A 27,001-nucleotide genomic window follows, 5' to 3' on the forward strand; every position below is an offset into this window, starting at 1 on the left:
GCTTCTGAACAGTTTATATCTCCTATATTGCGCACAGCTCCGGGAAACCCGGAAGCGTGTGCGTTCCAGCCTTGCGCTCCACAGGCCTCTTCCGGCCGACGCACTTCCGGTGATACCGGAAGTCCTATAGCGCTACACTGACTCCGGTCTGTGGCGCTGCGCAGCTGCATCCCCTTAACTTAAGGTATAAATAGCCGGACCAGAGGGCAGTCAGATCAGCTGGCTGACCCTGTCTGTACCCAGGCTGTTCCTGCTCCGTTGATTATGTGACTTCTATTTGAAAAACGTAACTATGCTTTACTTTCATGTATTTCTGCATGTTCTTCATTTTCAGCTAGATATGCAGTCCATGTAAATATCTGATGTATTGTCTGTATATTCTAGGCTCCTTGATAAAGGTCCATGTTGGGACCGAAACGTCGGGGCTTATATACTTCTCAGTTGCTAATAACGATGTTGACTCGTTTGGATTAAAAACTTCTTTGCTTTTATCACAAGGCTGATTTGTGATTGTGGCGAGTGCTCTGCTTCTACACCACTGTGTGTGGATCTCCTGGATTTGTATTAAGGGGCATGCGATTGCATGTACCTTTTGCTGGGCACCCCACCGTTGTCTATATTTGGGTGAGAGTGCGGTCTTTCTCTGTTTTCTAGATTATGAGGCTTTGACCTCCTGACCTGACACCCACATTTAAAACCTGGTACATTTAGACCAGGAGTCAGCACCCTGAACTACTGCCCACTACTATACTGACCAGTAGTTTCCCCTCCCCTCCCCCACCTTACTTTGTATACAGTGCTTATATTTGTGTTTAGTTATACCCTCCACGCCTATCCCTGACCAATATGGCCACAGGGGGTTTTTTGGATGACGTTTTACTCTTACAGGCCGAGCATGGCATAGTCTCTTTGACCGATGACGACGCCGACAAAGTCCTATTTGATCTCTCTGACTTTGACTCACTACCCACTGAGTCACCCACCGACCTCTACCAAAGACTCCTAAAGATCAAAAGACGCGAGGTAGACCTGTCACTCCACGGACATTTTCTATCAGAATACTATAGAAAAAAATGTATCCCCAGGGGTTTAGAATCGCCAACGTCCCCACCATCGGCAGACGGAACCCCACATTTTGCAGCCGCTGGTGTGGGGTCCTTAATAAATGCTCCTTCGACCTAATGTTGCTCGTGGTCGAGGAGGTAGGAGCTGAACTGAAAAAAGTAAAACTGGACATAGACGAATTCAGCACAGCCCATCTGGCCACCATTAAAACCGATAAAAATAGTAACTTTATTGATAAAATTAAAACCCAAATTGAAGCCTATAAACAAGACCTTATCTCTTTCAAACGCAACAAGCTCGCGGTGGTCACATCCGACTACAAAAACCATACCGTCTACAGGTGGTTGGTGGGTGACTCAGGCCCTGCCCGCTCTCAGCGCCCCTTTCGCCAGAGACGGCAAAGAAACCCTTATCAGTTCAACACTGGGTCCTCCACCTCAGCATCAGAAAACGAACAATCAGAATCCCAGTCTGATTTTTTAGACGCAGGCCCCAGCAGCTCCATCAAACCGGGGAAAACCCCCAAGAGGAAGGGGAGGCGCCCACACCCCCGCTGCGGTCGTCTCAGGCAAACGGATCCGCAAGCAGGTTCAGAACTAGTCTTCAACCTGTCTGATCACGAACTGACACCGGCAATGACATCCCTACTGTCCAAAGGACTTTCCTTTGTACCCACCCACCCCCATGACGGTTTTGATACCACGGTTGATATTTATAAATTTGGACGTAAATTACGGTTACAAGAACAATTTGCTGACAGCAGATCCGAAACCCCCAGATCTAAATTCCATAAACCCTCGACGTTCGACCCCTTATCCACCAACGCCAGTATAAAGACCTTCACGAGACTGGTAGAAAGGGATGCCCAACAGGCACCATCAAAACCCAGGTACGACAACCTCACCAGGACGGAACGAGAGGCATTGAAAGAATTGAAAGGGGACCCCAACCTGGTAATAAGACCGGCTGACAAAGGGGGAGGTGTGGTAGTCCAAAACTGGTCAGACTATCACTCAGAAGTGATCCGACAGTTAGAGGACAGTAATACGTATAAACCTGTACCTCACAACCCCATACCCGAATTTAAACGGGTCGTTGACAAAATCATTCTAAAAGGGCTGACATCCAACTACATCACCAAGGACACATTTGACTACCTGACGGTAGATTACCCAGTATGTCCCATTATATACACCTTGCCGAAAGTCCATAAGTCGCACTCTCACCCTCCCGGGAGGCCCATCATCTCGGCCCGAGGATCTCTACTACAACCGCTGGCTATCTTTGTGGACAACTACCTCCAGCCACTTGTCACCTCGAGTGACACCTACATCAGAGACACATCTGACTTTATCGACCAATTAAAAACGGTCGACATCTCCTCTCAACATGTACTCCTCGCCACAATGGATGTGAACTCCCTTTATACCGTGATCCCACATTCTGACGGCCTCCGTGCCCTAAGGTCCAGACTGGACACACGTCCGATACTAACACCTCCAACCGACTTCCTGACGGAACTGGCCGAAACCATCCTCTACCACAACCACTTCATGTACCAGAAGAAGTACTTCGTACAGGTGTCCGGGACCGCGATGGGGTCGAACCTGGCGCCTTCCTACGCGTGTACCTACATGCTTGACTACGAGCATAGATACATATTACCCCAATACTATGAGAAGATCAAATTCTATAGAAGATATATAGATGATGTCTTTCTGATCTGGGCAGGCTCACCTGATGAATTCTCTGAAATGGTCAACCACCTCAATGCTAAGGACCATCCAATCAAATTCACACACCTCATCGAAAAGGACTCAATTAACTTTCTGGACATCACGGTCCATATCAAGGATGGAGAACTCCAAACCAGCCTGTATCGTAAGGCCACGGACAGAAACACCCTCCTCCTCACATCCAGCCAACACCCACCAACGCTTAAAGAACATCTTCCAATCTCCCAGTTTATGCGAGTTATGCGTAACAACACGTCCAATACCACTATGGAAACTCAACTGGTTGAGATGACCGACCGTTTTAAACAGCGGGGATACTCAGAAACAACCCTAAAGAGCTGCCTGACTAAGGCAAGGAACAAAATGAACAACCCCCGACTGGAGACTCAAACCCCAAAACCAGAGCGAATGGTTTTCGTCAATAAATTTGACCATGCTTCCTCCAAGGTACAGACAAGCATAAGAAAACACTGGCCTATCCTGGCTGACCAAAACCTGAAAATGCATAACTTTGGCCCCCTATGGTAGCATACAAGAAAGGTCCTAACCTAAAGGAACTACTCATGAGACCAACAACAAGCCCACAGATAGAATCAAATACTACTTGGCTCTACTCTAAACGACCCGGCTGCTTCCGCTGCGCAGGTTGCACCACCTGCAATAGCCTCATCCCTGGCCCGACATTTCCACACCCACACACAGGCAGACAGATCAAGATCAAGTATCGCCTGCACTGTCAAATGGACCATGTTGTGTACCTTCTCCACTGCCCTTGTGGCCTTGCCTATATCGGGATGACTTCAAGAAAGTTCCGAGAAAGGATGGCTAATCACCGCAACTCGATTAGGGCAGCCCTGGAAACGAAAAAAGCTGAACTACCCGTTCCTCGCCACTTCTTAGCGGCAGGTCACCAGAACTCGAGCCTTCGCTGTCGCATCATTGACTGGGTACCCCCACCTCCTCGCGGTGGTGACCGTGGGCTAGCTCTAAAGAAACTTGAGAGCCGATGGATCTACAGATTGGACACTCTTGCCCCAAAAGGACTCAATGAAAATAACCCCCTTTCCATTTTTTTGAGATAACCCATATTCTTATTGCACTCCTATAATATGTCTGGATGTTCTCCACATGTTTAGTTTATTCTATATATGTTTTTTAGGTTTTTTCTGTATTTATACATATTTATTTGTCTGCATACATTGTTTTCCCCATTTTCCCTTTTTTTCCCCATTCTCCCCTTTATCTCCCAACAAACCCACACCCCCCCACCCCACCCCCCTCCCCACCCCCCACTTAACACCCCCACCCTAAAAAAAAACCGCACCAACACCCACCCCACCAACCCCTCCCCAACCCCCCCCCCCCCCCTCCCCCCTTTTTTTCCCCCCCTTTTTCCTTTCCCCCCCTTCCCCCTTCCCTCCCCCCCCCCTTTTTCTTCTTCTCCCCCCCCCCCCCTTGTTGTATCTCTCTTTGCCTTTATCCTCTACCTCAACCCCATATCATCCACTTCACTCCTACAACACTCCTCCCTATTTAACATTAATACCCCAACCTATGCACCTCTGGTATCAGGTTATCACTCCCCCTAAATTCCACCATGGGAACTTTACCACAGCCCAATGACACAATAGTGGGCACGTAGCATCCCTAGCTGTCACTATGGGTCCATCACTCTCCAACCTAGGAGTGCGCAGCTCCGCCCCTCCAGGTCTTAATATGATGCACTCAGCGGTCCCTACACCTCTTCCCTACCCGTCCCTGCACACTGGTCTCTATAGTTAAAATGACCCGGCTAATACCTTGTTAATTACAACATATGCACGGCTAGATTATCCTATTTACCCCGCTACTTATATGCTAGGACTGCCGTCAGTGTGATTTAAAATGTTTCCGTGCTTCTGAACAGTTTATATCTCCTATATTGCGCACAGCTCCGGGAAACCCGGAAGCGTGTGCGTTCCAGCCTTGCGCTCCACAGGCCTCTTCCGGCCGACGCACTTCCGGTGATACCGGAAGTCCTATAGCGCTACACTGACTCCGGTCTGTGGCGCTGCGCAGCTGCATCCCCTTAACTTAAGGTATAAATAGCCGGACCAGAGGGCAGTCAGATCAGCTGGCTGACCCTGTCTGTACCCAGGCTGTTCCTGCTCCGTTGATTATGTGACTTCTATTTGAAAAACGTAACTATGCTTTACTTTCATGTATTTCTGCATGTTCTTCATTTTCAGCTAGATATGCAGTCCATGTAAATATCTGATGTATTGTCTGTATATTCTAGGCTCCTTGATAAAGGTCCATGTTGGGACCGAAACGTCGGGGCTTATATACTTCTCAGTTGCTAATAACGATGTTGACTCGTTTGGATTAAAAACTTCTTTGCTTTTATCACAAGGCTGATTTGTGATTGTGGCGAGTGCTCTGCTTCTACACCACTGTGTGTGGATCTCCTGGATTTGTATTAAGGGGCATGCGATTGCATGTACCTTTTGCTGGGCACCCCACCGTTGTCTATATTTGGGTGAGAGTGCGGTCTTTCTCTGTTTTCTATATATATATATATATATATATATATATATATATATATATATATAGTAGTGTGGTTGTAATCAAGTACAAACAGGCAACGGCACTTAATGGGTTTTCAGAAAAACTTATATTTGGAAATCTCCAACGTTTCGTGGACTAGCCCCTTTGTCAAGGTGCAGGAACAACAGATTGTTCCTGCACCTTGACAAAGGGGCTAGTCCCCGAAACGTTGGAGATTTACAAATATATGTTTTTCTGAAAACCCATTGAGTGCCGCTGCCTGTTTGTACTTGATTACAACCACACTACGTATTGGACCCAGAAGGCACCTGGGCATCTGCCACTGTGAGTTGGAGTGCCGAGCCGAAAACAAAGTCTATATATATATATATATATATATATACATACACACACATATATAGCGAATAGTGGGAACACTCCATTCCTTGTATCACAGGCCTTAGTGCACGTAAAAAGTATACATACAATTCCTCCGATTATGGGGGAAATTTACTAAAGGAAATTTGTAAAAAAATAGGTGTATTTGTATCCAGAAATACACTTATTTTTGACATTTAAGGAAATTTGTAAAAAATAGGTGTATTTGTATCCAGAAATACACTTATTTTGACATTTACTTTCCCGAAAATACGGCAATTTGTATTCATATTGATGTGCTATGAATACGAATAGGAATTGCCGTATTTTAGTAAATAGTAAATGCCAAAAATAAGTGTATTTCTGGATACAAATACACCTATTTTTTACAAATTTCCTTTAGTAAATTGCCCCCTATATGGCACTCTCCGGACTTTTTGCTGCTAATAAATGATCACTCAGGACATAGGCCTTTATTCAGATCTGCTCGCAGTACAAATCTGTTAGGTGCACTGCAGGTGGGGCAGATGTAACATGTGCAGAGAGAGTTAGAGTGTTAGATTTGTGTGAGTTATTTTGTTTCTGTGCAAGGTAAATACTGGCTGCATTATTTTTACACTGCAATTTAGATTTCAGTTTCAACACACCCCACCCAAATGTAACTCTCTCTGCACATGTTACATCTGCCCCACCTGCAGTGCACATGGTTTTGCCCATTTTCCAAACAAATTTGTACTGCAATCAGACCTGAATAAGGGCCATAGTTTGCTTTTGCAACGTTTCGGGGATAAGTTTATTCCCCGTCTTCAGGCATAACATAGAAATCAAACAAACACTAACCTTATAGCCTTCTCCTCCATGCTGCAGACGCCCAGATCCATACTCCGCCCCCAACAATACCTGCTACAACCCCTGGCAAATCCGGTGCATGATGTTAAACCCGGTGTACAACACAGTGTTCACAAGAGATAGCCTGGCGTCGGCAGCGTGGTGAGATTTCTACAAAAAAAACATATATTATAATTGCAATTTGCAAATTGAGAATTGGGTGACGTTTTTACACATATATTGTTGCTCAAGTCACTTTTTGATACTTGTTTCACGGTTAATGTTTTGTGTATTTTATATGTATGTACAGTATCTTTCACGTTTTCTTAAACTTATCCCCGAAACATTGCAAAAGCAAACTTATTCTGGTTGGTGCGGTAATATCCGCGTGCGTTCGTCCCGCCGATGGAGCTGGTGGAGCACTCGGTCCTGCAGTCGATGGTCTGCGACCATCGAATGATGGGGGAGGTTCCCTGAGATGGAGGAGGCGTATTCCGTGAAAAATACACGTGCGGTCCGTTCGGCCAGCTTCTTACCGCGTACAGACGGAGTTGGCGATCCGTATGGAAGGCGGGGTTTCGCACGCACGGTCCTGGCCGCATATTCGGATCCGGCCGCACCGATCAGAATAAGGCCCTATGTCCTGAGTGATCATTATTAGCAGCTAAAAGTCTGGAGAGTGCCCTATAATTGGAGGAATTATATATTATATAAAGGGATATTTGTAAGAACTTACCGTTCGAATCCCTTTCTCTGATATGATACAGCTCACATTCGGATGTAGGAGGGTCCGGAGGAGCCAGGCACCTATGCTGAAAGCTTTGAGAGGTAGGCTCCTCCCTCTGCAACCCAGAATCCTCAGTTCAGCTTCCAAAACCCACTGGAATACATTAACTCAGTACAACGCCTGAACATATTATATGCACAATACATAAACATAACCATTATAACATGACATATCATGAAAACGGCAATACTTACTGAGCATAAGGGAGGGATCGCTGTGTCACCAGGACCATATCAGAGAAAGGGATTCGAACGGTAAGTTCTTACAAAAATCCCTTTTTCTCTTTCAATGGTCCTGGTGACACAGCTCACATTGGGATGTTCAAGAGCTGGTCCTTTGGGAGGGTACGGTTTGGTTTGCAGTTCTCATCACTGCTCACCCGAATGATGCGTCCTCCGATGCGAACTCATGGAACCTATAGAACTTGGTGAAAGTGTGAACATATGACCAAGTGGCAGCCCTGCATACTTGCTCAGCCGTAGCCCCATGGCGCACCGCCCAAGAGGCAGCAACCAACCTGGTGGTATGTGCGTTTATCCTGGAAGGCACTGGCCTACCAATGCCAAAGCAATCACTGATCTAAGCCACCTAGCAATGGTCTGTTTTGAAGCAGGCCAGCCTCTTTTGTGTTCATTGTACAACACTAGCAAAGAATCCGTCTTACGGATACCCTTAAGTCTGTCCACGTAAATGCGCAAAGCGCGAACCACATCCAAATTCTTTAATTTGTCCCTCTTCCTGGACCCCTCAGGGGGTTGAAATACTGGCTAAACAATATCCTGGTTTAAATGGAAAGCAGAAACCACTTTAGGCAAAAATGTAGGAACTGTTCGTAACACAACCCTATCATCATGAAAAATCAGGAATGGAGGCTTACAAGACAATGCTCCCAACTCTAAAACCCTCTTAGCAGAGGAAATGGCTAACAAAAAAAGTTAAATTTCCAAGTAAGAAATTATAGGTCAGCTGACCTTAACGGTTCAAAATGAGGTTTTTGAAGAACTGCCAGCACCAAAGACAAATCCCATGGTGCTAGAGGTTGTTTGTACGGAGGTTTGAACCTGGTAACCCCCTGCAGGAAAGTTTGTACCTCCAGAATCATAGCCACTCTTTTCTGAAATAAAATAGATAAGGCCGAAACCTGAACCTTAAGAGACTGAAGGCTCAGTCCTGAAGAAAAAATGTCCTGTAGAAATTCAAGCACCTTTGACAACTTGAATCTAGCAGTGTGAGCCTTTTAACGCTCACACCATCGAATATATGTCTTCCAAACCCTATAATAGTTTGCTGAAGACACTGGCTTCCTAGCCTTGATCATAGTACTTATCACCGCCTCTGAGAACCCTTTGTTCTTTAAGATGGTGGTTTCAATAGCCAGGCCGTCAAAGTTAGCCGAGCTGTATCCTGATGAAAGAACGGGCCTTGTCTTAGTAGGTCTGGTCGCAGAGGTAGTCGCCACGACTCTATCGACAGTCTCCAAATACTGGAGTACCAATATCTCCTTGGCTAATCCGGTGCTATCATTATGACACCAATCCCCTGGGATTTGACTCTCTTCAGTACCCTGGCAATCACAGACTGCCCGAAGCTCCAGCACATTTATCGGGAGAGCTGACTCCTCCCTGGACCACAGGCCCTGAAGTCTCAAATCCAGTACTACAGCTCCCCAGCCCCTGAGACTGGCGTCAGTGGTGACCACCAGCCAGTCCCATGTCTGAAGAGACAGGCCCCATTGGAGAGAGTCCACCTCTGTCCACCATATCAATGAGGACCTTGTTTCCGACGTCAGTTTTACTGAATCTGTCTTCATAGTCTTTGGGTTCCCCGACCAACCCCAATATGTTCCACTGAAACACTTGAGAATGGAACCTGGCGTATTGAAGTATTTCGAAAGTCGCCACCATCTTTCCTAGCAACTTCAAACATCTCCAAACCGATGGATCTGGCAAATCCAGAATCGTTCTAACCAGATGACAAATGTCCCTGGCCTTTGACTCTGGGAGAAACACCCGATTTAAGTGTGTCCAATATGACTCCCAGGAACTGAATCCTCTGTGAAGGGACCAAATGGGACAGAATAGCCTCTGCCAAGTCCTGTTGCAATTTTTTCGCCGACTCTGCTTTGAACAAAAGATTGTCCAAATAAGGAATCACTATTATTCCCTTTAATCTGAGAGCAGCTGCCATCACTGACATGATCTTTGTAAATACCCTTGGGGCCGTTGCCAGTCCAAAGGGTAGAGCCCGAAACTGGCAATGTAAGTCTCCTATTGCGAAGCGTAGCAAAGACTGATGCTCCATGCAAATGGGGACGTGTAAATATGCGTCCTGGATGTCCATTGAAGCCAAAAATTTCCCTTGGTCCAAGCTCAATAGAACCGTCCTCAGGCACTCCATCTTGAAATGATCCACCCACAGGTGAAGATTTAAAGATTTCAAATTCAGAATGGGTCTGAAAGATTCGTCTGGCTTGGGTACTAAGAACAGAATGGAGTAAAACCCTTTCTTTCTCTCCTCCCCCGGTACTGGGACGACCACCCCTTTTTCTTGAAGAGACTGTGTCGCCCCCAAAAGGGCTTTTCTGAGACGTGCCTCTTTTGGCAATGGCAAACCTCTTAAGTTTATCTTGCATCTGAGAGAAACTACGTCCAGGACCCAAGGATCCTGTTCCAATAAGGCCCAAATGTCCCGGTATTACAGGAGGTGACCCTCCCACTCTGACAGATAGGGGAGTCTCCTGGTTGTCATGCTGAGTATTTCTCCTCACCTTTGGCGCCTTGTTTCTTATTGAAAGCACCAAAGCAGGATTTTGGGGCCTTCCCCTTTCCCAACTGGAATTTTCCTCTGTAGGATTGGCCTTTGAAGGGCGCACCTCCTCCAGGGGAGGGACGAAAGGACAACCGAAAGGCAGAGAATCTTCAGTTCTGCTTAGTGGCAGGGGTGGGCAGAAAGGTGCCCCCCCCCCATAGCCAGTTTAATTATGTCTTCCAATTCGGATCCAAATAAAAGGTTCCCTTTAAAAGCCAACGCGTCTAAGGACTTTTTGGACTCATTGTCCGCCTCCCAGGCCTTGAGCCACAGAACTCTCCCAGCATTCACAGAGACAGCAGAAACTCTGGAAGCCATTTTGAGCGCCTCTTCTCCTGCCTCCAAATTATACTCTGCCGCAGCCTTTAATTTTTCAGCCAAAGTTAAGGCCTCTGAGTCTGAATGTACCAATGTACACGTAGCATTTGCCCATACAATGATAGCCTTTGATACCCATGCAGAAGCAATAATAGGTCTAAGGGTAAACCCCACACCTTCAAAAACTGCTTTAAGATTCCCTTCCAGCTTTTTCTCTACAGGGTCTTTAAATGCAGCACCCCTTGAAGGGGAAGCACGGTAGCTTTAGATAGCCTAGCCACCGGTGCGTCAACCAAAGGGACCTTTTCCCAAAGATTTACATGCTTCTGTGGCATAGGGAAAGGTTTAAAAACCTCTTTGGCATCTGCAGTCTCTTATCGGGCGTTTTTCAAGACTCCTCCAACAGGACTTGCAAACCTTCATCTGATGGAAAAGTAACAGCCTCTCTACACTGTCTTTTAAACACCCCCTTTGAAGGAGTATTGCCATCATCAGATAAGCTTAAAGCTTGTTTTACAGCTAAGATCAAATCTTCCACACCAGGGACAGACATATCATCCTCACCCTGCTCCCAGGGTAAATCAGAGCAGCACTCCCCCTCCTCCCCTGAATCTTCTAAAACAGGAGGAGATGAATTGGAATGCTTAGAAGCAACTTCAGGATCTTCGTCCAGCTTATCCAAAAGTGCATTAAATCTGTTAATACCCATAGCTGTATCCTGTGTCACTTGCAGCAAAACTGGTTCTCCTTGTGTTAATGGGAAGGAACCAGAAGAATGTTGAGAGGATGACATAGGTCTAGCAGAATTAACCATTTCATGCCTCTGTTTATCCAACAACTGCACTAAAGCAGTGACCGACCTGCCTAGGGCCGCAGTCCATGCTGGTTCTGGCTGTTCTACCCTCTGAGTTGTAGCACCCATGGGTCTCACAGTTGCGCAAACAGGGCACATATCCCCTTGAGTCATCTGTTCAGGGGTTAATACTAGTGCACAAACTCTGCACGCACTCAATGTGTTAAGGGCTCCCTCCCCCATAGCTGCAGACTACCTTTCTGTCATGATTAATTAACCACACAGTGCAAAATGACAGGCATATAGTACTCAGTCAATATATTGCCAGTACTTATCTGTCTGTAGCTTTCTGGACACTTCCTCCGGTCAGTGGGGATGACAATGCCCAGGAGAATCAATCACCCTGCAGGATTAAGCGTTTTAGCTCCGCAGTCAGCTTTTACCAAAACGGCTCCAAGCAGAGTGAGGGAAGAGATTATCTGTCCCTGCTTCAGCAGGGTCTGTGGTTAAATGGCGACAAACTACCCCCTGTAGCCGCTCCCAGTATGCAGATTCTCCTAATCCGAGTGTCTCCCCTCTGATATGGGACCACTTGGATTCGCCCGCAGGCCCTGTAGCAAGCTGCTATCTTCTATGGAGGCAATTCTAAAACAAATGGATTCTCTGAGATTGATTCTTGCGCTATCTGCAGCCAAGGATCTGGTTGGTAACGTATGAATCACCTATCATACAAAATAGACATATAGTACAAAAGAGAATACCGACTTAATCCTGGGCGCTGATTGTAGTGATCCCCACAGTTTCTCCCCTCATTCAAGGTGTTATACCGAAAAATAAAACAGAGGGGGGGACACACAATAGCGTAATACTGTTTTAGATACACATAAATGATGTCAACAAAATGTATGATGTTTCTGAGACGTATAGACTCGTACCCTTTAGAGTGGTCTGCTTAAAGTAGGCAGACAATAGCGCTCAAGCAGGGGCGGTAACGTCACCGAATCGTCATCAAGGATGTCCAATTGCAATTAATCGTACATGCAAAAAAGTTTAAAAGCTGGTATAGTGTGATACCACTTGGTTTATTTGACATATAAACATAAAAACAATGGTGTAAAACATCAGCCTCTCACCGGATGGAATGGTCTACAATAACAATGCAGACAAACAGGCACAGATTGAATTCCTAGGCGTCCCCGGAGCCCACTGTCCAAACCGGTCAGAGTCCAAAAGTTTTTCACCTTCTCTCCACGGCCAACGCGTTTCTGAACCTAAATGGTTCCTTTATCAAGGCATGTGGAGATGACATCCTAGTCCTATCTTTATACCCCTAGTGGGTATGACCTATTTCCAGACATGGATTAGCTGCCAGCTAAAACCCCTATGCTAAAATAACATACATTACTGGAGTCCATTCCATGTTACATATACGGCTCCCGCTGTGCTGACAGTGTGTGGATTCTAATAGAGTCCTCACACTGTGTCCTACCTGACTAAGTGCTAAATTAATAAAATAAAAAACACCTAACTATCTCAAATCTTCTGGCTGCATTGCAGCCCTTTCAGCATAGCACCCATTCCGGTGGGCACCTAAAACGAACTGGGGATTCTGGGATGCAGAGGGAGGAGCCTACCTCTCAAAGCTTTTAGCATAGGTGCCTGGCTCCTGCGGACCCTCCTACATCCCAATGTGAGCTGTGTCACCAGGACCATTGAAAGAGAAATATATATATTAGGGATGTGCACTCAGGGGCGGGCTGGGCCGGGGGGCAGAGTGCCATATGCCCCCCGGGCCGCTTACCCACCCACTGGCTGCGGGCCGTGCTGCGGCTGGATCAGCTTCTCCAGCCCTCCTGCACTGGCCGCGGCTTACAGAACACGGCCGCGGCTACAGGAAAATGGCCGCCGGCCCCCTGCACTGAGGACATGTTCTCAGTGCAGGAGGCCGGCGGCCATTTTCCTGTAGCCGCGGCCGTGTTCTGGAAGCCGCGGCCAGCGCAGGAGGGCTGGAGAAGCTGATCCAGCCGCAGCACGGCCCGCAGCTAGCGAGTGGGTAAGCGCTCCCCCCCCCCCCTCCCTCACCCCAGCATATGTGTTTCTGTCACTGTGGGGGGCATATCTGGCACTGTGTGGGGGCATATCTGGCACTGTGTGGGGGCATATCTGGCACTGTGTGGGGGCATATCTGGCACTGTGTGGGGGCATATGTGTATCTGGCACTGTGGGGGGCATATCTGGCACTGTGGGGGCATATATGTATTTGGCACTGTGGGGGCATATGTGTATCTGGCACAGTGGGGCATATGTGTATTTGGCACTGTGGGGGCATATGTGTATCTGGCACTGTGGGGGCATATGTGTATTTGGCACTGTGGGGGCATATGTGTATTTGGCACTGTGGGGGCATATGTGTATCTGGCACTGTGGGGCATATGTGTATTTGGCACTGTGGGGGCATATCTGGCACTGTGGGGGCATATGTGTATCTGGCACTGTGGGGGCATATGTGTATCTGGCACTGTGGGGACATATGTGTATCTGGCACTGTGGGGGCATATGTGTCTGGCACTGTGGGGGCATATGTGTATTTGGCACTGTGGGGGCATATGTGTATTTGGCACTGTGGGGGCATATGTGTCTCTGGCACTGTGGGGGCATATGTGTCTCTGGCACTGTGGGGGCATATCTGGCACTGTGGGGGCATATGTGTCTTTGGCACTGTGGGGGAATATGTGTCTCTGGCACTGAGGGGGCATATGTGTCTCTGGCACTGTGGGGGCATATGTGTCTCTGGCACTGTGGGGGCATATGTGTCTTTGGCACTGTGGGGGAATATGTGTCTCTGGCACTGTGGGGGCATATGTGTCTCTGGCACTGTGGGGGCATATGTGTCTCTGGCACTCTGGGGGCATATCTGGCACTGTGGAGGAATATGCGTATTTGGCACTGTGGCAGAATATCTGGCACTGTGGCGGCATTTGTGTCTGGCACTGTGGGGGCATATGTGTATTTGGTACTGTGGCGGAATATCTTGCACTGTGGGGGCATATCTGGCACTGTGGACATCACATTGTGCGGTGTAATGGGCATGATGGTATGGGGCGTAATGGACATTACGGTGTGGGGAGCATTGGGTAATTGCCATCACAGTATGGGGTGTAATGGGCATCAAGGTGTGCAGCATAATGTGTAATTAGCATCACAGTGTGCGGTGTATTAAGTAATTAGCATCGCAGTGTTTGGGCGTAATGTGTAACTGGCATCATGGTGTTCAGCATAATGTGTAATTAGCATCACAGTGTTGGGCGTAATGTGTAACTGGCATCATGGTGTTCAGCATAATGTGTAATTGGCATTACGGCATGTGGCTTTATGTGTAATGGGTATTACAAGGTTCGCTAAAATGTGCAATCTGCAGGTACACAATACAATCATGGTACAGGCAACGCCCCTTATGATAGGCCACGCCCCTAATTTTTCGGCGCGCCTACGGCGCGCAAAAGCATTCCTTCCGACGGTGACTTGGCTGATTATGGGCCAGTGCTCTGGACTTGCCCCCTAGGCTAAAAGTTGCCAGCCAGCCCCTGTGTGCACTGGCAGCTTTTCGTGTTTTGTGCTCTGATAACCTTGAGGTTTTGGGTTCTAATGGGTTTTGCCAAAACACCACCTAAACGTTTTGTGTTTGGATTTTTGGGTTCTGATTTTTTTTTAAAAAAAGCATAAAAACTGCTAAAATCGCAGAATTTTCGTTTTTTTTTTTTTGCTCCTACGCTATATTAACCTCAATAACATTAATTTCCACTAATTTCCAGTCTATTCTGAACACCTCACAATATTGTTTTTAGGGCAAAAGGTTGCACCGAGGTAGCTGGATAACTATGCTAAGCCACACAAGTGTGCGGCACAAACACGTGGCTCATGTAAGAGTGGCACTGTAACGGCAGACAGGATGGCAGTTTAAAAAACTAGGCCCCAAAAAGACCCCTATCTGGCTTGAACGTGCACTGTTTACCATGTGCAGCCAAGGAGCGGTGGGCATTTTGTCTGCAAGTGTGTAACTGTTTCGATCACTTTAACATCCAACAAGACCCCTATCTGGCTTGATTGTGTGATTATGATTATTATTAATTAATGTAATCTGATTGTTTAATTTTGTGATTATTATTCATTTATAACCAGTTTTCTCTTAAATCATTGCGTAATGGGTGGAGGGGAGGGGCTAATCAATTTTAAGGTGGCAGATAGAAGAGTTCCTCCACCTCTCTAGGACCCCTGGGTTGGAGATGTATCGCTTTTCAGCAACCGGTGTCTTACTACCTAACCGTACATGTACGGGTAGATAAGCAGCCAACAAGACCCCTATCTGGGATGTGAGGGCTATCTGGCTGCTACTTCTGTGACTCAATTGATCGCTAGGGTGGATTCAGCTATCTGGCTCGCTAGGCGGGTGTTTCCTTTCCTCCCTCACCGCTTCACATGCGGCAGGTGCAGCCCCGCTCCTCTGCCTATGTCGTAGGTGGCCGTGTAGACTTCAATGGCCTTTTGCTGCTCCTCCATCCTCTGCAGCATATAGAGGGTGGAGTTCCAGCGTGTCACCACCTCTTGTTTAAGCTGATGGCAGGGCAGGTTGCAGTGTTTTTGCTCCCGCTCCAGCCTTCGGCAGGCAGTGGCAGAATGCCGAAAGTGTCCGCAAATTTTGCGGGCCACCGCTAGCATCTCCTGTCATTTTTTATGAAATGCTGCACCACCAAATTTATTGTGTGGGCAAAACATGGCACGTGCTGGAAATTGCCCATGTTTAATGCCCGCACAATGTTACTCGCGTTGCCCGACACCACAAATCCCCAGGAGAGGAGAAAGGGGGGAAGCCACTGGGAGATGATTTCCCTCAGTTTCTCTAAGAGGTTATTGGCATTGTGCCTCTTCCTGAAACCGGTAATAAACAGAGTAGCCTGCCTTGGAAGGAGCTGGCGTGCAGGAGATGCTGCTGCGGAAGGCGATGCATCTACCCAGTGGGCTGTCACAGTCATATAGTCCTTAGTTTGCCCTGATCCACTTGTCCGTAGTTAAGTGTACAGTGGGTACAGCCGCATTTTTCAGGGCACTGAGGACACTTTTTCTGACGTCCCTGTACATCGCGGGTATCGCCTGTCTAGTGAAGTGAAATCTAGATGGGATTTGGTACTGGGAACCCAATACCTCCATCAACCGTTTAAATCCCACTAAATCCCGTCCACCATCAATCCCCATTGATGGCGGACACCGGACGCACGTCTAACACCAACATAGCTGTCAAGGCCGCAGTTATCTGCTTTGCCATAGGATGACTGCTGTCATATTTCATCCTCATGGAAAACGACGGTTGGACGGTCAATTGCTTAGTGAAAGATGTAGGGGTCTTACGACTTCCCCTCTGGGATGATGACTGACTTCCAGGAGCAGCAACAGCAGTAGTAGTAGGCGTAGCGCTGCAGGATCCTCCAGAGGAATCTATGGAGTCATTCATGCAGGTGAGAGGGCCTGCAGGACTCCCCCCGAACCGGATCGAGGAGGAATTTGACGAGGAGGGAGTTGGTGGTGTGCTTTTCAGGCACTTGACTCCAAAAGGAGGACCAAGGGATTTAGGTGTCCGTGGACTGCTAGCCGCAGTTCCTGAACTAAACACTGATTTATGAAGGTTGTTTAGGTGACGTCGAAGGGACGATGTCCCTAGGTGGGCAAGATCCTTACCCCTGCTTATTGGAGTTTTACATAAGCTACAAATGGCAATACATTTGTTGTCCGGATTCTGATAAAAATATACAGACCGTAGAGGTGGATTTATTGGTCCTCTGCCCAGGTATGACGATGGGCTTTTTCATCCCATAGACAACAACTCCCCCCCCCCAGGTGCCTCATTCCCCCCTGGTGCGTCATTTAAGCAAACCACCTCTCCATCCTCATCGTCAACTTCCTCCTCAGTGCCAGCTACATCAATATCCTCCTTCTGGTGTACAACATCACCTTCATTATTGAAATCTGGAACTAGACTGTGGGTGATCCTTCCAGCATATGCAGAGGGCATACTGCAAATGGTGGAAGGAGCCACCTCTTCACGCACAGTGATGGGAAGGTCCGGCATCACAACCTCCGCCACCCTAGGACTCTCCTTGGAGATTTGGGATATGGCAGAGTTTTTTTCAGAGTTTTTTTGAGTCAGTGTCAGCCTAACTCTCTTAAATTTCCTATTGGGCAGGGGGAGAGGAGGAGGACTTTGATCGTCATGTGAAGCTGCACCACTAGTCATGAACTTAGGCCATGGCCTTAGCCATTCCTTGCCACTCCGTGTCGTAAATGGCATATTGCCAAGTTTAAGTTTCTCTTCAAATGATTTACATTTACTTTTTTGATTACTTCTACAGGACTTTGGCTTAGATTGTACATGCCCTCTGCTTTCACACTGGGCATCGGCCGTGGCAGACGACATTTTTGGCATTTCATAGTCTATGTCATGGGTCTTCAAACTGTGGCCCTCCAGATGTTGTGAAACTACAAATATCAGCATGCCTTGCCACAGTTTTGCTATAAGGGAGTGTTAAAACTGTGGCAAGGCATGCTGGGATTTGTAGTTTCACAACATCTGGAGGGCCACAGTTTGAAGACCCATGGTCTATGTCATGACTAGTGGCAGCAGCTTCAGAACTATGAGGAAGTGGATCTTCATCTTTCCTTTTTTTTTTGCCTCCATATTTTGGATCTCCATTATTTTTGTTAGAGATGAGCGGGTCCGGATCTCCGGGATCCGTCAGATCCGAATATGGTGATCCGAGCCGGCTCGGGAGTTCCCACCTGAATTCCGGACCGAAAATGAGGCAAAACGTCATCATCGCGCTGCCGAATTCTCGCGGGATCTGGATTCTATATAAGACGCACGCACGCCCCGCCATCTTCACTCCATTATAGGAGAGGGAAGAGGGTGGTTGGGATCTGTGCTCCGTGCTCCGTGCTCCGTGCCCTGTGCTGTGATTTATTTAGTGACTGATTTTTTATTTTGTTGTAAACTAGGTGCTGCAGTGCTCACACCCAGGGGCTGCAGTGCTGCTGACTGTACACTCAGTGTACAGGGGCTGCAGTGTCCATAATAAAAGGGGCTGTGTCCAGTGTGTCAGGGGCTGTGTCCAGTGTACAGGGGCTGTTTACAGGGGCTGTGCCCAGTGTACAGGGGCTGTGTCCATTGTCCAGGGGCAGTGTCCAGGGGCTGTGTCCAGTGTACAGGAGCTGTGTCCAGAGGCGGTGTTCATTGTCCAGGGGCTGTGTCCAGGCTGACGGGCTGTGTCCAGGGGCAGTGTCCAGTGTCCAAGGGCTGTGTCCAGTGTGACAGGCTGTGTCCAGTGTAAAGTAAGAAAAAAGTAAATAAAAGTAATAAATTAAATAAAAACACATTTTTTGGAGGATGATGGAGGAGGAAATAGTGGGAGATCAGCAACCTGATAGAAGTGCTGAAGCTGCTACCACCAGTCATGACAAGACCGATACCTCTTTGTATTTTTTGCTCTTTGGAGCATTTCTCTTTTTTGGGGGTAATTTATTAAACTGCCACCCTGTCTGCCCCTGCAGTGCCGCTCTGCTTCCAAGATATGCCAGGTTGGAAGTGTAAGGACCACATGTATGTGATGCCCACTGCTGTCGCTTAGCTCAGTCATCCAGCTACCTCGGTATAACCTTTTGGCCCATCTACAGTAAATGAAAACAATTTTGTGAGCTGTGAAGTTATCAAAATTGACTAGAAATAAGTGGAAACTAATGTTATTGAGGTTAATAATACTTTAGGGGCAAAAACAGGCCCAAATTCTGTTATTTTAGCCATTTGTAGCATTTTTTCATAAAAATTCAGATCCAAAACCAAAACCCGCAAGGGTGGTTTTGGCAAAACCAATCCAGATCCAAAACACGAAGGGAGATCCAGATCCAAAACCAAAACCCGAAAAAGTGGCCTCCGCACATCTCTAATTTTTGTGGAGTTATGTCACAGGACAGCGCCACTGGAGTGCAATTAATACTTCAGTAGGTATGCACCAGCAGGCAGTTATTACAGATACGGCAGTACTAGGCACCAGACGGTAGATACGGCAGTATTAGGCTGTGGGCCCCAGACCAGACAGGTAGATTCGGCAGTATTAGGCAGTGGGACCCAGACCAGACAGGTAGATACAGCAGTATTAGGCAGTGGGCCCCAGTCCAGACAGGTAGATACGGCAGTACTAGGCACCAGACAGGGTAGATACGGCAGTACTAGGCACCAGACGGTAGATATGGCAGTATTAGGCAGTGGGCCCCAGACCAGACAGGTAGATATGGCAGTATTAGGCAGTGGGCCCCAGACCAGACAGGTAGATACGGCAGTATTAGGCAGTGGGCCCCAGATCAGACAGGTAGATACGGCAGTATTAGGCAGTGGGCCCCAGACCAGACAGGTAGATATGTCAGTACTAGGCACCAGATAGGTAGATAAGGCAGTACTAGGCACAAGACAGGTACGTCAGCAATACTAGTATATGTGCACCAGCAAAATTTATAATAATTAATTTTATTATTAGGTACTGCTTGGCACTCAGTGGCACACGTCAGTGCACCAGCAGCATGGAATTATTTTTTACAGTCCCACGCAGCACAGGTATTATTTTTTAATTAAATTATATATAGCAGGATAGTATATACTAGGTAGGTACACTTAGGCAGTAGCACTGCCAGTGGCAACAGTGGACTTAGTAAATAATACTGGCAGCCTTTATTCAGTATTCAGTGCAGGCAGCACCAGTGGACAATATATATAATAAAATTAATTAAATATTAATAATAATATAGCTGCCTAGTAGGTAGAGAAACTAACTACTAGGTAGGTAGGCAGTAGCACTGCCAGTGGCCACCACAAAAGGTAGTTACAGCAGTTGCAGACTATTATGCACCAGCAGAATTTATAATAATTAATTTTATTATTAGGTACTGCTTGGCACTCAGTGGCACACGTCAGTGCACCAGCAGCATGGAATTTTTTTTTACAGTTCCACACAGCAGTGAACACAGGTATTATTTTTTAATTAAATTATATATAGCAGCCTAGTATGTACTAGGTAGGTACACTTAGGCAGTAGCACTGACAGTGGCAACAGTGAGTAAATAATACTGGCAGCCTCTATTCAGTGCAGGCAGCACCAGAGGACTATATATATAATTACAGCACAGCACCAGAGGTAGGCCCGAGCAAAGAGGAGACAGTAGTACTACAAGTACAGAGTTAGACTGTATTCCTTGCTAGGGAGATCCCACCCTAAGCAGAGAGGAGAACAGAGTACACAGCAGCACTGAGGGAGACAGCCCCAGCGAATAAAAAAAATATTGCATTCAAGGTCAAGCTCAAGTTTAAGCCCCAGCAGCAGCACCAACACACCCTCTCCCAACCCACTACTAGACTGGAGTGAAGATGGCGGGCGCGGGAGCCGCTATTTAAAGCCGGGAATTTTCAAGCGCTGCCCGGAACCAGGCTCGGATTGATGACGTTCGTGGGGGCTCGGATCTACGGAATCCGAGTCCGCACATCTCTAATATATCTCTAATACTGGGGTAGCCAACCCTAGTCCTCGAGAGCTACCAACAGTGCATGTTTTGCAGGTCTCCTCACAGAATCACAAGTGAGCTAATTAGCTCCACCTGCGGATCTTTTAAAATGTGTTAGTGAGTAATGAGTGCAGCTGTGCAGCAGCTAGGTTGTCTGGAAAATGTGAACTGTTGGTAGCTCTCGAGGACTAGGGTTGGCTACCATTGCTCTAATATATTTATATATATATATATACACACACACACACACACAATTGGTATACCAATCTGCGCAAATCCTCAATATTAATTGTCCGTCCAATGATGGAGTGCAGCTCGACTTCAATAGAGGCTAGCTCGTGCCTCAAACAAGGGAAGACATGAAAAACAAAATAGAAGGAGCGCACCAATAAGTATCAAGGGTTAACTTTACTGAATAAAAGTAATAAAAGCACATACATAGAAGTAAATGATAATCAGCAAATCCACCGTCTCTATTAGCACCAGCCACGTCTGGACAAGTACAATAGGATTCCCAGCAGGGCGATATGTGCACAGCGTGTCACAAGAATGGAGTCAACCCAGCGGTAATGCGTGTCAGACCAAAAGGAGAAGACCGGACGGACCTAATGGGTGCTTATACAATGTTAAGCACCCTAATGGGTGCTAACAATGTTAAATGCACCCCTCACGCCACCCCCCCCCCACTATAAACGTGAACCCGAAGCGTGGCGAGCGCAGCGTGCCCACGAGGGGCGTCGGTACGCGTCCTACGACCTTTTCATACCCCCACTATCCACGTCGGCGTGGAGTTGAGAATAGAATAGTGTGGCGAGCGCAGCGAGCCACCGAGCCCGAAGCGTGGCGAGCGCAGCGAGCCCCGCGAGGGGACGCGGATACCTGTGAAGCCCGCGAAGGGACGCGTTTACCTGTGAAGGTATCCGCGTCCCCTCGCCACGCTTCGGGCTCAGTGGCTCGCTGCGCTCGCCACACTATTCTATTCTCAACTCCACGCCGACGTGGATAGTGGGGGTATGAAAAGGTCGTAGGACGCGTACTGCCGCCCCTCGCGGCCTCGCTGCGCTCGCCACGCTTCGGGTTTACGTTTATAGTGGGGGGGGGTGGCGTGGGGGTGCATTTCACATTGTTAGCACCCATCGCATAGGGGGTACCGGATGGCATGCGATGCGATGCGACACGTTCATCGTGCGATGCACATCGGGGGCGCCGCCAAAATACACAAGTACCTATTTTTTCTCGCTTTCTGTGATATATTGTAATTGTCCTCAAGTTTTTTGATTGCGGCTCTTTCATTATTTTTTTAATTATCTCTGTGATTGGATTTATTACTATCAGCACATAGTTTATCGAAATCACTTTTAATCAAATTGAAAAAAGCCTCGACATTACTCCCCCGGGACTCAATGGGGTAGAAGATCGACTTGGGCTTTAAACTGGTTTTATTTGTAGTTTCTTCAACATTATCATTTGTAGTATCAACCTTATTTTTAGCGAAATGTCGCTTAAGAGTGAGTGTCCTCATCAATAAACGGTCAAAGGGATTTGGACCTCTTTGGGGTGCAAAGGATAACCCCTTCTTTAACAGATCGGTCTCATCTTTGGACAGAACATGATTCGATAAATTAAAAATACCCAAATTAAAAATATCCAAAGTTTTTAATGGTTGTACCTCCTTTGTTTTAGACCTCGTTCCTCCTCTTTTTTTCTTCCTTATGCCTGCTATATGTATGCGAGTGGTCTGCATACTAAGTATTCCAAATACACAGGAATTAATCTATCATTGCTCATTTTGCACAGAACCTACATGTTTGGGAAATGTCTTGTATTTTTATGTGGTTTAAAAATGTTGGTGTTATTGCAATTGTTGTCTTAATTATGTATTGTACCTTTTTAAACTATTCATTTCTACTTGGAAGTAGTTCATGTATTTCTATAATACAATATCCCTTTTTACTATTGTCACTTATCTTGTTGTAATTTCGGCCGGTGATTGAAATTTTGTTCACAGGTCTGAATTTGTTAACATGATGTCATTTGTTGTAATGTGTAGAGATGTTGCCGATCAAGATATCTGGTGTCCAATCTATAGCTAATCAGGATCCTATTTAAACCTGTCATACTTACCTCGAAAACACGCCTCCTGACGAAGTCCGTAGTGACGAAACGCGTTGGGGCGTGGCATCCCGACGTGCTTACTGAGCTTGTTGCTGGTCCGTCCGGTCTTCTCCTTTTGGTCTGACACGCTGACACCGCGTTACCGCTGGGCTGACTCCATTCTTGTGACACGCTGTGCACATATCGCCCTGCTGGGAATCCTATTGTACTTGTCCAGACGTGGCTGGTGCTGATAGAGACGGTGGATATGCTGATTATCATTTACTTCTATGTATGTGTTTTTATTACTCTTATTCAGTAAAGTTAACCCTTGATACTTATTGGTGCGCTCCTTCTATTTTGTTTCTTATATATATATCTATATATATATAGATATATATCTATATATATATAGATATATATCTATATATATATATATATATACAAAAAAGATAAGGGTAATAAGCGCCAAGTACTAGTGAACAGGGGAGACGGATAATAAAAATGGGTAATTGACACACTAACTCCCCTTAGGTATATGGGGTGTCAGCACAGGTCTTGGTGGAAAGCGGTGGTGTCCCGCCTTTTAGAGTATAGATATGGGAAAAAAGAATTCAAGAACCCGGCGACTGAGTGGACAAGGATATGCAAGATGGTACGGGTAAGAAAAATTTATTTTCACCAACAGGACATGTAAAACATATATAAGAAATATATCTATTAAAAAAAAAAGGGGGGGATGTACCACTATAAAATGGAGGGGAACAACACGTTTGGTAGAAAAATTGAATAAGATGACACAATAAAAAACTTTTTTGACTATGTGGGTAAAAAACAGTAATATGTTAAAAACCACATAAAAAGTCATAAAAAAAAATGTATGAAACGAGGAACCATAAAACAAGTATCATGAGAAATGTGATATAAAAGGAGGCTTAACTTAGTGTGATGAGGTAGGATTTCAGAAGCTGCCCAACATGTTTCGTCACAAAAGGACTTTTGTGACGAAACATGTTGGGCAGCTTCTGAAATCCTACCTCATCACACTAAGTTAAGCCTCCTTTTATATCACATTTCTCATGATACTTGTTTTATGGTTCCTCGTTTCATACATTTTTTTTATGACTTTTTATGTGGTTTTTAACATATTACTGTTTTTTACCCACATAGTCAAAAAAGTTTTTTATTGTGTCATCTTATTCAATTTTTCTACCAAACGTGTAGTTCCCCTCCATTTTATAGTGGTACATCCCCCCCCCTTTTTTTTTAATAGATATATTTCTTATATATGTTTTACATGTCCTGTTGGTGAAAATAAATTTTTCTTACCCGTACCATCTTGCATATCCTTGTCCACTCAGTCGCCGGGTTCTTGAATTCTTTTTTCCTATATATATATATATATATAACAAAAAAGGTGTGGCCCCAATAATGCGCTTTAAGAGCAGCACCTCTATCGTACCTTGCTGTTAAATAAAGGCACAGATTTAGATAAGATAAAGAAAGAGAAGATAGGGGTGCGCTAAATATACCACTCTGTGGCTTTACATACAATGAGTCAGATAAAACTTAAATAAAAACAAATAACATTTATTCCAAGGTACAAATCCAGCATTCAGTTTTCATTTCGCAGTTTTTATATATATATATATGCCACATATAGTTCAAATCCGCTGCCCAACGCGTTTCGTCCCTTGGGACTTCATCAGGGGCGATGAACCGATCTATATAGGTGGTAAAACATGCCGTTATAAACATATAATAAAAAACATGATAATACTATTAAAAAAATTTCATAAAATGATGCAACATCAAATATACAGTTATGAAGGGTTTATGTAACCCCAAATAGAAGGAAGGAGGTGGAGCGAAAAAAACATATAATAATAACATGTCTACATCATATAAACATTTATGGGGGGTATATATGACCCCTAAACAAAGATGAGAGGATGGAATGGCTGAGCCAGCATGTGGCTCTTCATGATTTAAGGAGGAGGAAGAAGAGGAAAAAAGGTAAGAACAAGGATGATAATTGGAAGAGGTGTTGATAAAATAAATATCTACATACCGAAACAAGGGATATATATCCTTTGTATGTGATATTAAAGTCTCTCAAAGTTTTTTATGGAATAACCACCAGCTGTAGGGGGGAAATCACAATATATATATATAGTTAACACTCACTATATCAGGTGAGGATAAAAGATAGGAAGGTATCTATGACATTACATACCAGTTAGGCGGGAAAAGGTTTTTTTTCAGAATATAATTTATTTAGTGGAGTTACAGATGTTCTGTTGTATCCCACCTTAAAATAAATCAAATACAGGACTAAGTGTCAGGGAGTTGGGTAAACATAATATATCCAGGGGTTTATCCTATATATAGGTTACATACCACGTTAGAGTGATCTTAGTCTCACAGACTTGATAAATGTGGATTCACACAGGGGTTCTACCCGCGGTCCCTCCTAATACTGTAGGAGGTATGCAGTTTCTAAAATTAATCAAAATATTTTTAGATATATTTATATTCATGGGAGTACAAGTCTATCTATTTTCACTATATTACATACCAGTTTTTTGGGGAGGATCTCTCCAATTTAGGGGAAAAAAAGGAGGGATGGTCCTCAGCAGACTCAAATCGGCTTCTAAAGTTAATTGAAGTTTTTTGAAGTATTTAAAACCAACTTTATGAGTATACAACAAATCCATCTATTTATACTAAATTACATACCAGTTTTTTGGGAAACAAGATCTCTCCAATTAAGGAAAAGATAGTCCTCAGCAGTCTCAAATCAATCCAAAAGTGCACAAACAACTGTTTAGCAGTTTCAACAGCCTCTAAAGTGAGACCAAAATTCATATTACAATAAAATAACATTTAATACAAATATGTGTCCCTAAGGTACACCTGATATATGGAATCTTAAGAGAGTGCAACCTTACCTTAATGTAATCTTGCCAAGCATCACAGGATCTCTAGGAGCCAGTGTGCAAGTGGCTGAATGGAGCTACTTTATATAGCCCTTAACATGTGACCTCACTTCCTGTATTAGGGAAATGTTCTAATATTAAATAAGGCCTAAATAACCAGTAAGGGAGGCCTATGAGTGAAGTGATAATGTGCTACATCGTGCGTTAAGTATATGTGTGCATTCTGGTGTATAAATATAAGAAACAAGCCGAATAAACCTATAACTTCTATAATAATATCAGCACTTCCGGAACGCCGGTGCGTTCCACCGTGCGTTCCAGTGACTACATCCGGTCTTGACTGACTGGAAAAAATTCCCTAAGCAGAAAAAAATATAAAGTGCCATTGCGGGAGCCAGAATACCTATGTGGGCGCAAGGGGAAATAGTGACTGAAAACGCATATGGAATGTAATCCCCTTGCAGATTGATTTACAAGAAGCCAAAATTTGGGTGGAAACCTAAATCCTTAGTAAGGGCCTTATTCTAGTTCACTCTTTCTGACAAAATCCTTCTTAGATGGACAAAATCATGTGCATTGCAGGGGGGGCAGATGTAAAATGTGCAGAGAGAATTAGATTTGGATGAGTTATTTTGTTTCTGTGCAGGGTAAATACTGGCTGCTTTATTTTTACACTGCAATATAGATCTCACTTTGATGTAAAACCCCACCCAAATCTAATTCTCTCTGCACAAGTAACATTTGCCCCACCTGCAGTGCACATGGTTTTGTCCATCTAAGAAGGATTTTGTCAGAAAGAGTGAACCAGAATAAGGCCCTAAGTGCCTAACCCTAAACCCCTCTCCTTTCAGCCAACCTCCCCCCCCCATCACCTGTTTTCACAAAGTGCAGGGGGCCCTTTCAAAATGTTGCTATGTGGCCCACAAAAGGTCTAGTTACGCCCCTGCCACAACCATTGACAGATTCAGCACCCCCTTTTGTACAAAGTGGATCAACTTACTTAATAAATGCTGAATGGACCATATCCTTCACATAATAGAGGAATCCACTCAGGATTTAAAGAACTTCAGAAAAAAAAAAAAAATTACATCTTTGAGAAGAAGCATTCACTTTGACAACAGATACAAGCCCTGAT

General features: G+C 45.5%; 1 protein-coding gene and 1 long non-coding RNA gene across 3 annotated transcripts in view; one reads left to right on the top strand and one right to left on the bottom strand.

Moving 5' to 3' along the window:
- ANKS6 (ankyrin repeat and sterile alpha motif domain containing 6) overlaps positions 1 to 27,001 on the top strand; it is a 242,328-nt gene that overhangs the window by 71,190 nt on the left and 144,137 nt on the right. The gene's annotated exons all lie outside the window — the stretch shown is intronic.
- On the bottom strand, positions 25,019 to 25,586 carry LOC146079623 (uncharacterized). The gene is made up of 4 exons (XR_014474656.1): positions 25,506 to 25,586; positions 25,328 to 25,426; positions 25,164 to 25,238; positions 25,019 to 25,070 (listed from the first exon to the last, which is right to left on the bottom strand). It is a non-coding gene; the product is annotated as an uncharacterized LOC146079623 (long non-coding RNA).

This window comes from Crinia signifera, chromosome 5, assembly GCF_055691185.1.
Source record: "Crinia signifera chromosome 5, ASM5569118v1, whole genome shotgun sequence".
Taxonomy (NCBI): Eukaryota; Metazoa; Chordata; class Amphibia; order Anura; family Myobatrachidae; genus Crinia; species Crinia signifera.